The 12,461-nt window shown below is 31.7% G+C and overlaps 1 long non-coding RNA gene across 16 annotated transcripts in view; it reads left to right on the plus strand.

The window, feature by feature from the left end:
* Nucleotides 9,714–12,461, plus strand: part of LOC109841316 — a 33,318-nt gene continuing 30,570 nt past the window's right edge. For 15 of the 16 annotated variants that reach the window (XR_002247231.1, XR_002247237.1, XR_002247224.1 and 12 more), the window contains exons 1-3: nucleotides 9,714–9,820; nucleotides 9,920–10,258; nucleotides 10,348–10,542. This is a non-coding gene — a long non-coding RNA (uncharacterized LOC109841316). The remainder of the gene's footprint in view (nucleotides 9,821–9,919; nucleotides 10,259–10,347; nucleotides 10,543–12,461) is intronic. The other variant, XR_002247236.1, reaches the window with a different exon arrangement.

Consider the following 12,461-nt stretch of genomic DNA (forward strand, 5'->3'; position numbering starts at 1 on the left):
TGTTCTAAAGCTAGATAAGGAGGCAAAACTTATAAAATTATTCAATAAAAAACCTACTAATATCTGCAAAGAATCATATTAGATACATATTTTATTGCAAATGAGGAACTTAATTGTTCATCATTTTGCAACTTTGCCAAATTGACGTAAAATATGAAATCCCCAATTTATTCCTAATAAATTATCATAGCAATGCAAAAAAAAAAAAAAAAAAAAAAAAAAAGAGAAGAAAAAAAAAAAAAAAAAAAAAAAAAAACAGAGGATATCCTAGACTTGAGGAATAGGATGTCATCCTTTGAATATCAAATAGCTCGTGCATAATACAACGTGCTAAAAAGGGACATTATATAATAGAGGCAGGTATAGAAAATTGTTGGATAGTAGTATTTCTAATCTGTTTTGGTAACATGAGGTTATTAGGATTCCTAATTTGTTTTGTTTTTGGTTTTAGGATTCCTAGTCTGCTTTGATTTTTAGTTTTTCTATATACATGGAGATTAGAATCAATCATCAAAATAGAGGAGAGTTGTAATTAGAGATTAGAGAGACTTTTGAGCATTGTGAGAGGGAGATATTGTGAGCAAGTTGAGAGCTTTGGTTGAGGGTTAGTTTGTGAGTTTTGTGAGATTATAACCCTTTGTACTCTCCTTGATTTAGTGGAATCTTCCCCATCCTCTCCCCGTGGACGTAGACAATTTGCCGAGCCACGTAAAATTGGTTGTCTCGCTATTTGTATGATTTGTAATAGCTTATTTAGGTTCTGTAAGGACCGTGAAATTTCGATATTTGTTAAAATAATTTCCTAATATTTTAAATATTTAATTATTATTTTTGGAAGAGTATTTATATTTTTCTCAAATTTCTACAATTTTCTATGATTTAAAGTCTAAGTTTTATATTTATTTAAATGATATTAATATTTATAAATTAATTTTATGCGGTGAAAATTTATGAAATTTATCTGTTGCGTTATCGATACTGTTACATGTCATTTTGAATAATATGTTGTATTATTTTTATTATTACGTATATTTTTGTATAATACGATGTATTATTAATTACATATTATTTGTATAATTTTTTATATTATTTTTACTATTGCGTATTATCGGTCGTATTAGTACAACTGGTACGTTTTACTGTGTATATAATTATCCTATAATTATATGATTTTAAATGTAAGTAAATATATTTTTATTATTAATTATTTCCGTGTAATTGTACAATATGGGTATATTTTGACTATTTCGTATCAACTGTTGTATTAGCTCAACATGTACGTTTTTAATTGTAGATAATTATTATGTAATTAGTTTAATTTTTAAGTACCCGTAATTATTTATTTTAATTATTTTTGTTTAAATACCAAACCCTAATTTCTTTCATAATATTATATATATATATATATATATTGTAATATATAATATTATATATTATATATATATACTATATATATATATATCATTACTCCTTAAAAGGCACGCAGTTCGGAAAAGTCTTTTTTAGACATATATACGCCATTTATAGTTTGAACTACCTTATCCTATAATCAAATTCTAATTTTCAATGGCTCAAGTATTAGCCCTTCACCTATTTTTTTTTTGAATATTTTTATTTATATCTTAATCTATCCTAATGCATAATCATATGCTTATCCTAATCCTATGGTGAACGCATGTTTAGCCTTAACATTTTAAAAAAAACTAATATAATTAACAAATATTATAAAACATAAAAAATGATCATTAGTTGTTTAAGATAAATAAATTACAAGTAGAGATAACAGTATTATAATAGACTATGAGATTATTGCAAAAAAACCATAAAGAGTTTTAAATTGTTAGAAAAGACCCGTGAAAAGTTCAAATTATAAAACTCAATCCAAATGCTTCAAGAACATCTAAAATAAAAAACATGAAATTAAAAAATTAACCATCAGTTGCAAAGAATTTAAAATTTACAGTTAATACACCTCAATGTCTCAAATATATAGAAACACCTCAAAAGTTTAAATTACAGACAAGCATATTAAAATTCGTAAAATTTTAAAAGCTTACAAGCAACAGAGATGAAATTCAAGGATTACCATGATTACACGCTAAAATTGTTCTAACGATTTAAATTTTAAAATTTTTTTAATTAACACGCCTCAATATCTCAAAAAAAATATAGAAACCCTGCAAAAGTTCAAATTATAAAAAGCCACCTAAAAATTCTAAAAATTTATAAATAAAATAAAGATGAATTCAAGATATTACCCGCTTAGACACCTAAAAATTAAAATTCTGCCAAAGATTAACCTCAAATTTTTAAAAAACTCCTTCAAATTTTAAAAATCGCTAAAAAAACTCTAATTTTCAAAATTTTTAACTAGCACACATCAATTTCGTCGATTGGCTAGACTGCTAAAATTTAATATTTTTCAAAATTAATACTATAGTTTTAATAATTGGCCAAAAGACACCGTCAAATTTTTAGGCAGTTATAAGAAATATGACTAACATTTAAAAATTACACACCAACACATGAAACATAGAAATTTATAACTAGCCAAACTTAAGAGTAAAATTTTTTTAAAACTCTTTCAAAAATTTTTAAAAAATTATAAATCACATGTCCTCAAAGCCTTAAAACGCACAAAAATGGTGCTAAATAATTTTTAAAACTTCGGCCAAAGAAAAGTGTACAATTATTTAGTATTTTTCATATGATACTATATATATATATATATCATATATATATATATATATATATTATCATATATATATATTATATATATATATATATATATATATATTAAATTTCTAATTTAGGGATTTACTATCTGATTTTGCAGCATCTAAGAATTTTCTAAGTGATACTTGGTAAGGCAAAAACAATAAGAATTGATTAAATAACATCCGCGTTAATGGATAAATTGTTTTAAAAATATTATAGATTAAAAATTATCGGCACTATTACTAATTAAAGTAATTTTCATATAATTTTAGTAAATAAGTTGGGGTAGCCAAAATACATTCGTAACATTAATTTGATAGATGTTTAAATGCCATTAGAAATGATAAAATACCTATAATATTATACCTTTAGCATTAATTGACTTTTATTAGAAACTTTGAACGTTTGACGCTTAATAATATTTATAGGGGCTAAAAGAATAGCAACGGAATACATTTGGACGAAACTATTTAGAATATTTAGAGGGATACTTTAAAAAGATTGAGTTATTTGTCATTGCAAATGGGAAAGTGATGGAAATAAATCTAAATTCAGAAAAACGTCAATGAAATCAAGCTTGAATTGGCATTAACATAAGACATATCCTATTAATGAAGACTGATGAGTTACATTAAAAAATAATTTAATAACTTATTCATAATCAAAGAAAAAATCTCCATGGAAGACATAAGAAAAATTAGTAAGTATTCTAAATTTCATATTGTGTTCTTCAAATTAAATATTAATATTATAATGCTAAGAGAAATTGGTAATGAATAATGCAAGTATTTTAGTTTAGATCTTTATGGAAAATGACAGGATCGAGCAAAGATAATATTATTAAATATAACAGAAATTCTTATTGGATGTACATCAAGAAGAATTCATTTTAGAGGAAATAAAGAGTTAGCTTCTAATTTATTTAAGTAATAAATTAGGAAACACAAAGAATTTTATATATATGAAATTAATATTTATTCTGCATTGGAAAATAGAAAAAAATCAGAGTCTAATATTTTGAGGCAGTTTGTGTTGAACCATCATAAGTATGCATTTGACTTCTTTGTAAGGTTAAATGAGATATAAAAAATTAACGAGCCGCAGGAAAGATACATAGCATAAAAATAGCAAACATTAGCCTGAACTGTCACAATTGATGTAGATGATGAATGACAATACTCTAGAATTATCCGAGAATGATAAATGATACGCTGAAGAGGATTGATCTTAACTCAATAAAAAATAAAATAGAAGCAAATAAAAATAATATTTTTATGAATATTTTATGGAATAGTTTAATTATTTGGGTGAACATTAGGATCTTTAGCAGAGAGTTTGCATGGAATTTTTTGCAGTACTTTTATATTCTTTGTGGATTTGCTTTTTTCTAAATAAAAGTATACTATAGTTAGCATTAATGCTTTATTTATATTTTTTTATGAAGTGCTATCAATGATTAGGAATAAACTTTAAGTATTCTCTTTGTATCGTTTTAACATACTTTATAATCAAGCATTTTGCATATTGGTTTAATATTCACGCTTCCTTGTATAACACTATTTTTAATATTTTTCACTTTGCAATGCCTATACTTTCTCAAATTAAAGCGTAGTTCAAATATCGGTCAAAAAAATAATATAAAATTCAAGATTATTTTTAAATTTATATTTGTTTTTTGTCAATTCAAGATATCATACATCGAAAATTTAAATTGGGTGTATCCGCATTTAAACAACACATAAAAAAATAATCGGGGATGTAAGAGTTTTAAAGAAAAAAATGAGCAGGCAATTGTAAACATACTTAATCATGGTATTAAATCACGTGCATTGACGTATGTAAAACTAATATATATATGTGTGTGTTTTTTATATAATTCTTTTGTTTTCTCGTCTCTGTGCCTTCGGTTTCTTCCTGCAAACACCCAGCCGCCGCCTTGTATATGCTCCTCCTCTGTCTCCTGCAGACCTCCGCGACAAGCCCTCCAACCATGCGACATCGCCCCCTTGCTGGCCCCGTCGCCGCGACGCGCGCGGCCGTGCACCAACCGCACCGCCACCCCGCCGATCGCCCGCACCGCCCTGGACCACGCCGCGTCGCGCTCCTTGGCCGTCGCAGCCAATCCCCGCGCGCCAGGCACTCCGCCCCAGTCCCCTCTTTCTGCCTCAGTCCCCCTCTCTCCCTGCCGGCCTCCCTTTCCCCGTCGCCAGCTTCCCCCAGATCCGACTTCGACGACCAACCGCCTCCATCTTCCTCCTCCCACCGCTCAGCCAGATGGCGCGCTCTCGCGCAGCCTTGACGCCGCAGTCCCGTCCGCGACTGCTCGCTGCCCAACCCGCAACGGACGCGTCTCGCGGCTGCAGCGCCTCTCCTCCACCTCGCGTACGCTCCGCCTCGGCCAACCTCCAGATCTAACTCCGATGAACCGCCGCCCTGAGCCCTCGTCGTCGCTGAACAACCCCCAGCAGCTCAACACTCCGCTGACCCCTGAGATCCGCCCCGCTCAGCCTCGACAACCGATCTCCTCCCCAACGATCGCCAAGCCCTCCGCTAGAGCCTCTCCCGACGCCCCTGCTCGCCGTCGTCGTGCTCGCCGTCGTCATGCTCATCGAAGAACCCTCGTCCATCTCTGACGAACAGATCCGATCTCCTCCCCAACGATCGCCAAGCCCTCCGCTAGAGCCTCTCCCGACGCCCCTGCTCGCCGTCGTCGTGCTCGCCGTCGTCATGCTCATCGAAGAACCCTCGTCCATCTCTGACGAACAGATCCGATGCAGTCGCACTCCCCCTCGCCCGTTACATCCCAACGACACCCGATGTAAGATCCCTTGCTCATCTTGTATTTTATCAAGTATTTTTAGACTGATATAATTATCTGCGTGGGCTTGTTGATGAAGTTATGAATTTCTGCATATTTTAGTTTGTGATATAGTTATCTGCGTGAGATTGTTTGGTGAATAATATTAAGTAAATCACAATATTATAATAAATGATATTTTCAGAATAATTATAATGAATTAAAAGAATTTATTTTGGCAGCGGAAATATTTTTAGATAATTATGCTAATTTAAAAAGAATTTATTTTGAGAACGGAATCATTTTAGATAATTATAATAATTTAAAAGAAACTATCTTGGAAGAAGATTATTTTTAGAATGTTTATAAATAAATTAAAGGAATTTATTTTGAAAAGGGAACTATTTTAGATTAATTTTAATTAGAAAGAAATTATTTTGTAAGAGGAAATATTAAAAAGAATGTTTTTAGAATTTTTTAAAAGGAGTTATTTTGGAAAATGTAATTATATTTGGACAATTATAGCAAGAAATAAAAGATTTATTTCGGATAAGGAAATCATTTTTGAAGTAAATAAATTTATTAATTTTAAGGATTATTTTTGAATGTGTGATTCTCATTTTAATTATCTGATATGCTATGATATTATCGCACATGATTAGTTGCATTGATTGTTCCTGGTTGTGTTTGGGAACCCTTAGTAGTTCATGACTTAGTGGCCTCGTGCGTCATGAACAGACTTAGTGACATGTGTGTGTGTGCGTTGACCGAGTTTAGGTGGTGAACCCGAATTTCAATGAGGATTATGGTTGATTTAGAAAATACAAGAGAGTTGGGATGGGGAAGTTAATGTTCATGTGATCGGATAAGGCTGTTGATGTATCTTCCAGACTCGTACCAGAGACCTGTTTCGTCCTGGGGTTGGTTTGTTGGACAAAGTGGCCTGTTTCGTCACTTTGATCCGTGACTTGTTTCGTCACCTGAGCTTTGCCTGAGTTCGGACCAGACCGAGATCATATTGCGTGTAGTCCTCTAGCCGCCTGTTTCGCGGGATTGGATGCGTGTAGGGGATTTGTGAACAGCCAGTTATCCGGTGATAGGAGCATTGACTCTGTGTGAGATGTGACCAGTGACCTGTTATAGGATGGCTAGTTACTTGACCTCGTTTCTAGGCTAGGTATGACTTTTTGTAAGATACGGATCAGTTGTATTATCTTTTCATACATAGATCGTGATTAATATTCAATTATCTACAATTTGAGACATATATGGTATATACATGAGGGTTTCCTTGTTTGGATTATTTCGCTCGACGTACTACGTCTCGAGTTGTAGATTTTTAAGTATTAATTCCATCTAGTGTATGACCCTATTACTTGGATGATTTCTGATCGTTAGCTGCATGATCTCGTTACCTGATCGATTTTGGATGCTTTATGTTATTATGATTTAGTAGTGTTTTCATGTTGAATTGTGGATTTCAATTGTACGTTCTTTTGTTGTTTCTGTTATCGTATCGTTTTTCGCATTGGATTTCCGTTCGTTCTATTTTCCTTGTGGGGTCGGGTCTTGCCGTGCGTCATGCACCTGACGTACACCTGTTTTCTCTGGTGTACGTCAGACTTAGAGGAAGAACAGGTCCAGCTGGGAGATCGTCAGGAGCCAGAGGGTTCTCAGCATGAGTGCCTTGCAGACGTAGCAGAAGAAGAAGCCGAAGCTTAGTCATTGCTTTCAGTTTGTTTTGTAGCACCTTCATTTCCTTTTGATCAGTGTATTTTTATATTTTTCCAGTATTTCATTCAGATAGTTTTTGTATAAGGGCATGTTTGACCCGAATATTATGTCTTGGATGATATTCATTTGTGATATGTATTATTTTATTCTGAGTTTGTCTATTATATTCTTACTAATTGTGATCGGGGACCTGTGGCTTCGCATTGGACTTATTTCCAGACGCTTAGCGTATTAGGTTGAGGAGAAACATTTATTTTTATTTATTCTCCTTGATCTAATACGTCGCGGGCTTGTTCACGTTCCGATTCCCTGGTATTTTGGGAAGCGGGGCGTGACGGGTTCCCTCAACAGGTCAGTCCTAGAACTGATGAGAGGAAGAGCTGATATCTCACTTGGTTGAGATATTTTGCTTAAGGTTCTTGTTTCCTTTGTGAAACAGGATTTCCTATTGCGACCTGACTCTCTTGTTGTGCTGTCGAAGTGCTGCCGAAATTCCCGCTACGTGCAACAAGTGGTATCAGAGCCCAGATTTCAGATCTAGGGTTTTTGGAATTAGGTGGAGGAAGATTCTTGTGTGAAACTTGGTTCTTGGAGTTCTAGGCTTCGGTGGAGATATCATTAGGAGTTGCCGTTGGAGATTTCGCTTTCCTCGTGTGGACATGAGATCTATTTGGAATCCAATCTAGGGTTCAGTTGGGTGATTCTTAATTTCTATCAAAGTTTGATTCTTTCTCTACAACTTGGAGTTAGTTTGCAATGGGAGAAGAAGGTGAAAACAGCAAATCGATGGCGAGTACAGTTCAAGTTGGTTTTCAGAACACCAATATTAGTGTGGTGAAATATGACGATAAAATCAACTTTGGTTTGTGGATGAGTGACGTACAAGATGCGCTTAATGCTCAGAACTTGGAGGAGACCATCATGGTCCACAAGAGACCACCAAAATATGAAGAGGCGATATGAGAAAAGATGAATAGGAACGCTTGTGGGGTGATCAGGTCCTGTTTGGAACATGAGCTGAAATATGATGTGATTGGGGTGACGTCTGCGATGAAGATATGGGAAATTCTCAACAATAAGTACCTTACGAAGAGTGTTGAGAACATGTTGCATTTGCTGCGTAGGTTATTCAGATTCCAGTGTCCAGAGGCACCTCGCTTGCGGCTCATGTGAACAACTATACGAAGTTGTTGTCGGACTTAGCGAATGTTGATGAGAAGATATCAGATGAGTACAAGACGATTATCTTATTGGGCTCCTTACTGGATGAGGAGTATAACACCTTTGTGCTCACTTTGTTGAACGGAAGATCTTCTATCAGCTATAGTGAAGTTACTAATACATTGACGAATTATGATTTGAGAAGGAATGATAATGAGAGTACAAAGGGTTACAATCTCACAAAACTCACAAACTAACCCTCAACCAAAGCTCTCAACTTGCTCACAATATCTCCCTCTCACAATGCTCAAAAGTCTCTCTAATCTCTAATTACAACTCTCCTCTATTTTGATGATTGATTCTAATCTCCATGTATATAGAAAAACTAAAAATCAAAACAAACTAGGAATCCTAAAACCAAAAACAAAACAAATTAGGAATCCTAATAACCTCATGTTACCAAAATAGATTAGGAATACTATTATCCAACAAAAATAATTATAAAATTACATTCCAAATGGGGGGAAACTGAAACTTTGTTAGTAAAAGATATTGTTTTCCCAAATTTATTTCACAACATAATCGATATAATATAATAACAGATTCCCTAATTTTGGTAATTAAAAGCCAACAAAGCCACTGTTCCAATTAATAAATTTTAGAGGTAGATATGAACCTGAGATGGCTTGAATATCATACTTACTATATCTGCATCCGCATAACAATCTCGAACACTAATATAAATATCCCTCGATAAGAAAAATTCATATCCAAATCCTCTAAAAGTGGATAAGGATACAGATATGCATGTGGATATATTAGCGGATATACACACGGAAATAAAATAGATATGAAAATACTAGATAATATTAAAAATATATCTATTTTATAAGATACAATCGAGTTTATTATATGTTAAGAGCAAAGATTAGATATATTGATCACCAAATTAACCTTGAGCCCATTAATCTAAGGATAAAAACAGTTGCGGCAAAATAATCAATATGTATCGAGATATTTCAGATGCGGATCCAGATATTTCACTACATAATCATATCTATAACCATAGTTTCGTAGCCAATGATATTTCTCCAAGATTTAAAAAGTTCAAAGCTTTTCATAAAAAAGTTACGCTAACCACTTATATCCCGAAAATACGCGTATTTCAAGTGATCTACGGAAACGCGTATTTAAGGAGACCGCGTGGCGTGTTGTAAACGCGACGCGTGTATTTCACGCAGGCCGTGGCCTTTAAATATTGGCACAAGATGTTGTTAGGCCCAGTCATTTAAATGTGGGGGTTTTTGGCTCCTCTCGTCTCTGTCTTCAGCATCAAAGAGGAGCTCGGAGTTTTCAACGCCGGCAACAATGGCGATCACGAGAGTCCTAGGGTTTATGGCCCAATCGATCGTATTGCTCTCTCTCTCTCTCTCTCTCAAAACCCTAATTTTTTAAAATGCTTTTTATTTCGTAAAATTCTTTCTGATTTGGGTCTAATCTCATCTTCAGGTTTATTCAGATCGTGATCATCGAATTCCTTCCCTTTTCTCGATTTCAGTTTAATAATTTATCTAATTTTCGGATTATTGAAATTTAATTTGAATTTTCTAATTGGATCAGAAAGACCGCGCCTTCAGATCTTTGAACAGAAGGGTTTGAGGCTTGAAGGTCGCACTATCGCGAGTTACTCTCTCAATTCGTTTCTTTAGAGTTAGGGTAACTCTTTGCACGATACTTTTTTTTTCTAATGGAAATTTCAGCGTCAAGGAGAAGCTTGGATTTCAACGCCGCAATGATGGCGCGCAGCCGCCAGAATCCAAAGAATTATGTCCCAAGTCCTAACTCTTCGTGCTGCTCTCTCTCAAAACACTAATTTTCTTTTCTAATACTTTTTTATTCATAAATTTCCTTCTAATTGTGGGTTCAATCTTTTGCAGATTCTCATCTTCAAGTTTCTTCAGAGTGTGAATACCGAAAGTTCCTCCCCTTTTCCACATTTTCAATTTATTTATCATTTCTTTTGCAGATTATTGAAATTTAATTGATTGATTTTTTCTGATTGGATCATAAAGCTCGCAGTCAGATGTGGCTCTTTGAACAGCAGGATTTGAGAATTGAAGGTCGCATTTTGTGTGAGTTTCCCTCTCTGTTCATTTTATTAGGGCTAGAGTTACTATTTTCTTTTTAGTGTTACTATTTCTTATTATATGTTAGGGGGTGTTTGTTTCAATTTTTTTTTGGGATATAGGGTGGATTTCAAGTTTTGGGATGTAAAAAGTGCTTTTTTTGAGTTTTGGTATTCCTTAAACTTTGTTTGTTTCACTTTTTTTTTGGGATATTGAATCCCTAAATTATAAAAAAATCATATATTTTTAGGATTTGTGAAATCATCTCTTTTGTTTCAACTTCTTTTTGGGATATAAGGTGGATTACAAGTTTTTTGGGTTTTAGAATTCCATAAACCATGTTTGTTTCAAAACCAATTTTGGGATATTGAATCCCCAAATAATAAAAAACTATTATATTTTAGAATTTGTGAAATCCTACAATTGAGAGAGGATGTAGGTTGGATATTGATGTATTAATGCTTATAATATAAGATTAATACATCTATACCTCTATAATTATAGGAGGACCCAAGAATCACTGTTCATGCTTTAGTAAATGCTGCAGTAAATTACTGTAGCATTATATATATATATATAATATATTATATTATATAATAAATAATATATATATATATATTATATATAATATATATATAATATATATATAAGTATTATGTAATATATATAACATATATATATATATATATAATAAAATAATATTATATATATATAATAATATATATAAATATATAATATTATATAATATAATATAATATATAATATGTATAATATATAATATATATGATATATAGTAATTTAATATTAATATATAATATTAATATGTATAATATATAATATATATATTATATATATAATTTATATATAATATAAATATATAATATATATATTATATTATATACGTATGATATTATATAATAAATAATATATAATTATATATATATATATAATATATATATATATATATATATATATAGTATATATATATATATATAATATAGTATAATTTTATATGATAATATATATAATATAATATATATAATATAGATAATTTATATACATATACTATATATATAATAATATTTATAAATATATATTATATAATATATATACTATATCTAATAATATTATAGTATTAATACTTATATATATATTATATATGTAAATATTCAAGCTGTTCATGCTGCCAGTAAATTACTGTAGCATTAGTATACATATATATATTACAGTATATTATATATAATATTATATATATATTATATATATATATATATAATATATAATATATATAATATTATAATATATATTATATTATATATAATATATATATATTATATAATTTAATATTATAATATAATATATATATATATATAATATATATATATATATTATATTATATATATATTATATATAGTATATCAATATATAATATATAGGCACGCCAATACATCAGTTGTTCATGCTGCGTTTAGTAATTACTGCTAGCCATTATATATATATTATTATATATATTAGCATATAGATATTAAATATATATTATATATAATATTATATATATTTATATATATAATATATTATAGAGATTAATGGCGTATCCTTGGTCATGCGAGGGGATTTTGCTCCTTGACTGCCTCTAAAATTACATGATTGAACGAGCATTGTGGATGATCCGCTGCCGGTTGAACTTAGCTACATATCTAAAACCCAACCACACCAAGTTTTGGGGTGAATTCGGTCGGTCGTTTGACCGCTCCCATCGACGCCATGTAAAAAGTTTCTATTCATTCAAAACCCCGTTAAAATTGATACGAGTAGGATGAAAGGGTCAAACTGACGATGGGTTCAACCCAAACTTTGGTGTGTTGGGGTTTTAGAATGATGTTAGATCAACAGTTCAGACGGCAGGCGATATGCATCTCAGCCTA

The sequence above is a fragment of the Asparagus officinalis genome, chromosome 5, assembly GCF_001876935.1.
Source record: "Asparagus officinalis chromosome 5, Aspof.V1, whole genome shotgun sequence".
Lineage (NCBI taxonomy): Eukaryota > Viridiplantae > Streptophyta > Magnoliopsida > Asparagales > Asparagaceae > Asparagus > Asparagus officinalis.